At 44.2% G+C, this 8,646-nt stretch overlaps 1 protein-coding gene and 1 pseudogene across 1 annotated transcript in view; one reads left to right on the top strand and one right to left on the bottom strand.

The window, feature by feature from the left end:
* The window catches only part of CDS2 (CDP-diacylglycerol synthase (phosphatidate cytidylyltransferase) 2), a 56,840-nt gene that overhangs the window by 21,581 nt on the left and 26,613 nt on the right, over positions 1 to 8,646 (top strand). The window lies entirely within an intron of this gene.
* On the bottom strand, positions 5,539 to 7,875 carry LOC105806163 (annotated as a pseudogene).

The raw sequence follows: 8,646 nt of genomic DNA, 5'->3' as shown, positions 1-8,646 counted from the left end.
TTATTTGATTCTATCTGATTCTACTTTTTATGTAAACTTTTTATTAAATATACATATAAAAATGTGTACATATCATAATTTTACAATGACTTTTCATAAAGTAAGCATATGCCTGCAACCAACACCTAGATCAAGCCTGTCCTGGGGAAGGCTCTCTTGTGATGTCTCTTAATCACTGACCCCAGTCACGGATAGCCACTAGCCTGCCTTCTGGTACCATGTTTTATTTTATTTTTTGCTAGTTGTGACCCACAGAATTGATTTCAAGACCCTAGTTCTCAACTCATAGTTTGAAAAACTCAGCCTTTTTTTATCTTCCTAATGACCCTTAAGATAGGAATTGTTTCTGTTTTTTAGAAGAAAAAGCTGAGGCCCAGAGGTGACCTGATTTCTCCCTAGATCACAGAGCTTGCACTTTTTCCCCTTTGGCCTTTCCCCATGCCTTTGAGCTGTTCTTCTCCCTGGAGTGAGGAGTGACTTGCTTTGGAAAGTCAGTTGTAGCCTTTTTTGTTTTATGTCTAGTTTATTACTCCCTCTTAATGTGTTTACAGGATTGATATCCATTATAAATGTAGCTGTAGTGAATTCCTGATATTACCATTCTTAAGTACTGAGAATGTTTTTGGTTTGTGTTTTTGCGATGATGAGTTGGATACATTTGCTCTTGCTCTGGAGGTTGTGTAGCTTGGAAGCTTTCATGGCATTCGTCATCTGGCCTCCTCCTAATAGGATGAAGCTCTGCAGAGGCATAGATGCATGCAGGTGTGACAAATGACAGTGTGCAGAGCTCCCCGCCCTCACTGTGCAGCAGAGCAGTGTGCTGACCTGCAGTTTCTTCCCTGCTTGTAGGCTTTGCCTATGCATGGATTTCTTCCCGCCCTGTGTCTCCTTCAGGCTCCAGAACACCTATCTAGAGGGCCCAAGTGGTAAGCTGTCCCTGTTATCTTCAGGCTTTTATGGTTGTGAGGTCATTGCTCCCTGCCAGCACCTTTGGGGGTAGATACTCTGAGAGCAGCTGGGCCTGATGTCCCAAAACCCATGCCCAGGAAGTCTTGCCTAGGGACTGAGCCTGACGGCTCTCCTGGGTTGTGAAATGATTACCAGTTCTGGTTGTTCTTAGCTGAGGCTTCATTCTAAGGGCCTTGACAGTCTTTCTCTACCCTTGGTAGCTCTCTGGCAGAGACATAGCTTGGAAACACTCTCAAGGCAGGGATGTGCTGGGCTGTGTTGTAGGCTGTGGGTATTAGCAGTAAATAAACAGTCTCTTCCACCATGAAGCGTATGTTGCATGGGGGAGACAGACAGACCCATGTGTAATAATTTTAAGTGGTAGTGATATTACAAAGAAGAATACAGGTATTTCCTAATACGAGGATAGCATTTGAAGTGTTAGCATCTGAAGGAGCCTTCCAGTATGTGGTCCACTTGGCTCAAAGCACAGATGTGTTCTGACTCTGCCTAAAGCATTTCCTATTATTCATGGTGAACGAGTGGAAATGTACACAGACCTATATGCTCTGTAGGGCAGGATCAAACCATTTAGGACTCTAAAAGATTTCATGCTGCGTACTTATTCATTATCCCTGGCAATACATTAGCTGCTGTTGGGAAATACAGCTGAGTACCACTCCACATTGTATGGTTGCCCCTTGTGGGGTCCCTCCACCCAAAATCATCTTAACCTTTGGGAGAGGCTGAAACACAGTGTGTTTGGTCATTAGTTGCATTTGTATCACTGTGACTCTAGGGTTGTCTTCCACTCACAAATGCTGGCAAGTCAGGATTCTAGGCCTTGTAGTTAAAGGTTGATGAATTCAATTCATTAAAAAAAATACTCATTGAGCGTCTAACAGGTTCAAGGCAAGGAGCTCTCAAAGTAAGCAAAAATGAATAGGGCAGTCCTTTTGATGATCTTGAAATCTAAATTAAATTGTGGCAAGTGCCCTCTTAATGTAAATTTAAAGCATAACAAGTCATATTGGGGAGGTACATGTAATATTCTATGGGAACTTTATCAGAAGAGAGATAAAGTGGATGAGAAGGATAGTGTGGCTGTGGCCACGTCTTTCTCTCTCTCCTCTGTCTTCACACTGCCCTCTCCTCTGTGTCTAATGTCCTGCCTCCCTGCGGTAAGGATACATGTGATTACATTTAGGGTCCACCTGGCTAACCCAGGATAACTCCTTTTCGCAAGACTCTTAACCTAATCACATCCTTGCCAAGTAAGGCAATATTTACTCTTTTGTTATATAAGGTAATATTCACAGGTTCCAGGGATTAGGAAGTGTATTTATTTTTGGGGGGGGGTGGGGTGCATTTTTTTCCCTGTCTACCCAAAGATGGGAATCAGGGAAAGTTTTCTTGAGTGATTTCTAAGATGGAACTTGAAGGATGAACAGGGAGCAGAAAAGGCTGGGAGCAAAGGGGGAGAAGAGGGAAGGGTGGGATGTAATCAGGAATAAGGAGTGGCTGGGCTTGGCTGGAGCAGGTGGTGGTGTAACAGAGGGAATGGCCTAAAGGAAAAAAACAGCAAAAATATTTTCTATTTCTTTGGAGCATCCTCCACTCCTTTTTGAGAACTAAAAACCTGTACCCCTGCCTTGGGCCAGTGATTGGGAAAGGCAGGGTAATGTCTTTTTTTTTTTTTTAATTTTTAATTTTTATTATTTCAGCATATTATGGGGGTACAGATGTTTAGGTTACATATGTTGCCCTTGCCCCCCCACCCCAAGTCAGAGCTTCAAGCTTGTCCATCCCCCAGATGATGCACATCGCACTCATTATGTATGCATATACCCATCCCCTCCTCCCCCCTCCCACCTGCCCGACACCCAATAAATGTTATTCTTATATGTGCACTTAGGTGTTGATCAATGAAACCAATTTGCTGCTGAGTACATGTGGTGCTTATTTTTCCATTCTTGGGATACTTCACTTAGTAGAATGGGTTCCAGCTCTATCCAGGAGAATACAAGAGGTGCTATATCACCATTGTTTCTTATAGCTGAATAGTACTCCATGGTATACATATACCACATTTTATTAATCCACTCGTGTATTGATGGGCACTTGGGTTGTTTCCACATCTTTGCAGTTGTGAATTGTGCTGCTATAAACATTCGAGTGCAGGTGATTTTTTTATAGAGTGTCTTTTGTTCTTTTAGGTAGATGCCCAGTTAATGGGATTGCTGGATCAAATAGTAGTTCTACTTGTATCTCTTTAAGGTATCTCCATATTGCTTTCCATAGAGGTTGCACTAGTTTGCAGTCCCACCAGCAGTGTATGAGTGTTCCTATCTCTCTGCATCCATGCCAACATTTATTGTTTTGGGACTTTTTAATAAAGTCCAAAAACAATAAATGCAGGGTAATGGCTTTTGTTCTGTGTGTTACAGGAGATAGCTCAGCCATCCCAGGCCAGCACCTGCCTCTCAGGTGGGCGGAGGTCACAGGCTTTGTCTTCGGCAGGGACGAGATGATTAGAATCCTTAACGACAGTAGCCTAGAACTGAAGGCCCTCCCTTTAAAAAGCTCTATATTTCTGCTTAGGGATAGGAAATTTGGATTTTGAGATGAGAGTCTGCCATTTTTCCTTCTTTGCCAGCTTGTTCTTGTTCTTCTGATGTGGCCTTGAGGACAAGTGCTGAGCTTTCGGTAAAGGTATGGGGGATGGATTGGAGGGACTGTGGAGGACCTTGAGTGGGAACAGTTTGTCTTTAACTCACTAGACAACAGTGAATGGGGGGGTGTAATCAGAGCTGTGCTTTATGAAGATTAATATGATAGTATGCAGGGAATGAATTAGAAGGGAAGAATTAGTGGAGAAACCAGTTAAGAGCCCAGTGTAGTAGTGAAGGATTGGCATGCAGACTTCAGAAGGGTAGGAGCAGTGAGAATGGGAAGAAGGGCTCCATAAGGAAAGACCCTGAGAGAAAGGATCCACACAGTGTGAGAAGTGATGAGGTGTGTTGGGTGGGGGAATTAGGTGACAGTGATAAGGGCAATGTTTTCCATGGGGCATATCTCAGGTAGATTAGGGTCTTAAAGGAAAGCAGGAGGATGAGCTAGTGTGGGTGGGAAAGAAGGTGATGATTTTGGCGATTGGTTTATTGAGTTGGAGGTGCTGGGCGGACATTGGGGTATCCTGTTAGCAGGTTGGAATGTTGCACTGGAGCTTGGGGGAGTGGACATAACTTGTGTTACAGGAGATGCTCCACAGAAGAGACTGTGTCAGCTCAGTAAGGATACAGCACAGAAATACAACCTTGGGGAGTCCTGACATTTAGAAAGTGTGGGGAGGAAGAAACGAGAAGATGTGATGAGTTGTGAATGAAGGAAGTTGCTCAAATCGATTAAAAGGAAAAAAAAAAAGGGAATCCATTTGGCTCATGTAACTTAAAAGACTAAGAGAATTCTAGTTTCTGGCCTAGTTTCACCCAGGTGTTCAAATGTCACCAGCTTGTTCTCCCTCTGTCTATTGGTTCTCCTTCATGTTTGCTTCACTTTTAGTCTTTAAATGGCAGTAAGATGTCTGCCAGCAGGTGAAAGTCCCATGGAAAGGTCATGCCTGCCTCCTGGTGGCTCCAGAAGTGCAGGAAATTGCCATGATTGGGTCTTGTCTTCAGTTCTGACCTGGCCACTGTGGTCAAGGGAGCACAGTGCTCTGAATAATCAGGTCTTAGTTATGTGCCTGCACCAGGAGTAGGGGTGGGAGGACTACCCAAAAGCCAAATAAAGGAACTTTTATTGCACGAAGGGGAACCAAAGCTGGTGATAAAACACTAAATGTCCAGGATACGAAGGATCTGGGCAGGAGGGGTAGGGATGGTTCACAAAGCAAGGCTTGGTTGGATGCCACCAAGATCTCTGTGAGGAAGATAGAGAACAGTTTATGGGGCTTGACAATCGGGGGCTAATTGATCTGTTAAGAAACAGTCTCTGAAAAGTACGGTAGTTGAAGCTAGATTGAAGAAGTCCGAAGAGTTGGTGGGGAAAGGGAGAATAAATGGTGTGTATGGACTTCTTTGTAAAATAATTTGGAAGTAAAGAGAAGGGGAGGTGGACTGGTGGCTTGAGGCAGAATGGAGTTGAAAGAACACTAGATTTATGACTGAAGAATGGAAAAAAATCTGAGAGAAAAAGATCAGGGTGGTAGAGGCAGAGAGAGGTTGACTGGTCTAGGAGGGCACTGGAAGGCATGGGACCTGGAGCTGGGGGCAGGGGAAAGAGGCCATGCCTCAGTTGCTGTAACAACATACCATAAGCTGGGTGGCTCATAAACAACAGAAATTTATTTCCCACTGTTCTAGAGGTAGGGAAGTCTAAGATCACTATCCCTATCTCCTAATACCATCACCTTGGTGGTTAGGATTTCAGCATGTGAGTTTTGGGGAGACACAAACGTTCAGACCATAGCAGGCCAGGACTTCAGACAGGGTGGGGGACATGGCCAGGCACTTGGATTGAACCAACTATTTCACTTCTTTCTGAAGGAGCTTGTTACTGACAGCCCTTAGGTCATCATTTTTAAAAGAAACCTCACTGCCCGTATGCCAATGATGATAAAGCTGAGCTGTTTGTGCTGCCACTGCTGCCATAGCCATTTGATGCCGCACAAATCTCTTGCTGCTGCTGTTGAAAGGCAGAGGAGGGCTGGAATCTGCTGAGGAAGCCTTTGCCCAGGGCTTTTTTCAGGCCTATAATTACATAAAGCTTCCTATGCTTGCTGAGGGGATAGGCCTGTTCTTGACAGGTTGAACCTTGTTCAGAACTCTGTTTGTCTGGCTGTTGAAGACTAGATGTTGTAGGTTGCCGAGGTGGTGGTTGTGGTATAAAGAGAGAGCTGCCATTGCTGCTACTGCAGTATTAAAAATGAGTGACCCACCTGGAAGCTGGAGTAGATTTAAGGGCCTGAGACTTGGAGTATTTATTAAGCCAAACGGAACTTGTGCTGGGCAATGCATTTGGTAGCAGAGCTCCCGAGGGTAGAAAGCCACTCAGGTTTATTCCTGCAGTAGCTGTGGCCCCAAAGTTATAGCCTGGCATGGGGGTTTGAACCACTCATCAAAGCCTGGGCACTGCACAAAGAGCGCATTGCATTGATGAACTTAAGTCCAGTAGAGTTTGCCATGACCAGTGTGGCCATGGTTCCTGAAGTTTTAGATGTCACCGTGGTGGAAAACGGAATGGTCATGATAGGCATTGCCTGGCTCAGAGACCTTTGCTGCTGAGGGGTGAAGCCCGAATCTTGGGGAGCAGAGGTGGCTCAAGGAGTTGAGCTCTCAAATGTCAGGAGGGGGTGGGGTCAATGAAGGGGTTGCTGAAGAGTAGGTGGCTTAGGAGTTCCAGATATTTGTGATGAGCTGGTAGTTGACAGGGAGCTGGAGAAACTGTGTCTACTGATTGAGATCCACAGATGGCTTCTGAGAAAGATGTGGTGGCTTAGAAGCAGGGGGAGGAGTTGGTGATTTAAAAAAGCAACTTGCCTGTTGTGTAGTAACTTACCTGAGAAACTATTTCCTGAGCTTGAGGGAAGTTTGATGGATGGAAGTAGATGGTTTACTCCTTTCCCCAGTGCCAAAGACTGAACTGACACAGTCTCATGCTGTTCTGTTTCTTTCACTGCGGAAAGTCGACACAGATTGGCTGAGCCACTAGAGCTGTGTGACATCTTGACTGGGCATTTGGCTTTATTCTGGACAAATTCCTGGTAGTGACTCATTACCCTCTCACATCCATCAGTCTTTGATCCAAAAATGAACCAATTGGAAGGCTCATCTGTGGAGGAGTGGGATGGAGACATGGGGCTCTCACTTTCTTCATCTTTTTGTGGCTGTATTTTACCACAGTAAAGTGGGCCCCCAGGTGACTGCAAGATGGTAGCTTTGCTTTCTGATACATTACCTGTTTCACATTCAAGTACATGATCATCTTTTAGATCATGGGCTGGCCAGACTGTTGGTTGTAGGTCATCGGATTTGATAGACTTTTCCGCATATGTCTCTACGTCCACTTCAGAAGGTATGGCCAAATTACAGGGACTCACTCCACATATCTACACAATCTCCTGCTTTAGACATTTTGAGGCTCTAATGCTGACCTGCTTTTCTTTCTTTTTTTGTAAGAAATCAAGTAATCTTAGCTGAGGAGGTAGACAATGAGGTAGATCTTATTACTGACTCAGGACCTGGAATACCTCTTGCAACACCATATCGTAGGAAGAGTGTTCCTCTTTTGCTTGTTACAGAGCAATCTGTTTGCAGTGTAGATTACTGTTATGGAAGGATCAAGACCCAGAGGTTCAGCTGTATCTAGGATCAGTTGGCCCTCAAACTAACGTTTGTCTTCCTGGGTCCATTTATGATTATCATTTGTTATTGAATGTACATCACAGATTAAAGTCTGCATGGTTGGATGTAAAAGATTGTGCCTACTCTAGTAACCAGGAGATTTCCTATTACTGGACTGCCTGTGGTCACATATTTCTGCTATGAGAAATCCACAGTGAAAAGGATTAACCTGGGATTTTTCTAGATGATCAACTAAAATAGGAGGTAATTCTTCTACATCTAAATATTCAAGCAATTTCCCTTCAACCATAAGGCAGTCGAATGGTCTCAGAATCGGATCCATATTTTTTCCCTAAAAATCAGGAATGTCCCTCATTTTAGGGGTATAAGTTGATCACTGAACATGACATTGTCTCTTGCATAATAAGCTTCTCTAATGAGTTCACATTTCTTCTTAACTTCTTAATCTCAGGCTCTTTTTCACATTCTTCAATATATAAGTCATAAACTTTTAAAAATACAGATCCTCTTTCACTAGTTATGTCTTTTTAGGTCATCTTTGTCAGATACTTTCAATGATGTACATTGTGGTATAAAATAGAGGTCCAAAAAGAAGAGAAAATTCATGTGCATTGATGAAGTGGGGTGAAAACCATGTCTTTCATAGTAATCTTACAGTATTGTGCGGGCAGCTGCCCTGCTGGGTGTCATGATGGCACGGATGGCTCGGCCCCATGGAGCCTACTAGGTGCCACCACAGCTCCCCCCACCCCTTGGCGTGGTGCTGCAGCCATCCATCTGCTCCTTTTTCAGTCCATCTCAAGAATGCTTTATGGATGCAGCACCATCTCTCTAAGGATAATACCTTTTTTCTTAAGTTTTCTTCTCCCTACATAAACTGTTTTCTCTAGTTTTTTGCTTTTGTCTTAGTCTCTTTTAAGTTAGAAACTTCTCTGAGAGATCTCGTGCTTCTTGGTTGTCTGCACAAGATTAAATGTGAGGGACAGAGAAGCCTGTCACTCTGGGGTGACTGGGGTGGGCACTTAGGGAACAACCGCCATCTTTTGGTCTTTCCTTTGAGGCTGGCCAGAATCCCATGAGAAGAGTCTTCTCATTTCTTAGAGGAAAGAGGCCTGGCCTCCGGGGTTCTTAGTGGGGGAAGAGGGCTGGGGTCTTGGCGTCCATAGGCAGAAATCTGTCTAATCCCCTTGTTTTAGGGAGGAGCTTTGCCTTTACCTGTGCCTGGTGTCTTCCAATCTGAGACTTCTCCAGAGAATAAACCTCTAGTTCTTTGCAGGGGTGAGGAAAGGCATCTGAGGATCTAACTAACTCCTTACCAAACAACTTTCACCCAATT

Source organism: Propithecus coquereli, unplaced genomic scaffold (genome assembly GCF_000956105.1).
Source record: "Propithecus coquereli isolate 6110/MARCELLA unplaced genomic scaffold, Pcoq_1.0 Scaffold139, whole genome shotgun sequence".
In the NCBI taxonomy this organism is placed as follows: domain Eukaryota; kingdom Metazoa; phylum Chordata; class Mammalia; order Primates; family Indriidae; genus Propithecus; species Propithecus coquereli.
Note: the sequence above shows the minus strand (reverse complement) of the source record. Positions and strands in the feature narration are given on the sequence as shown.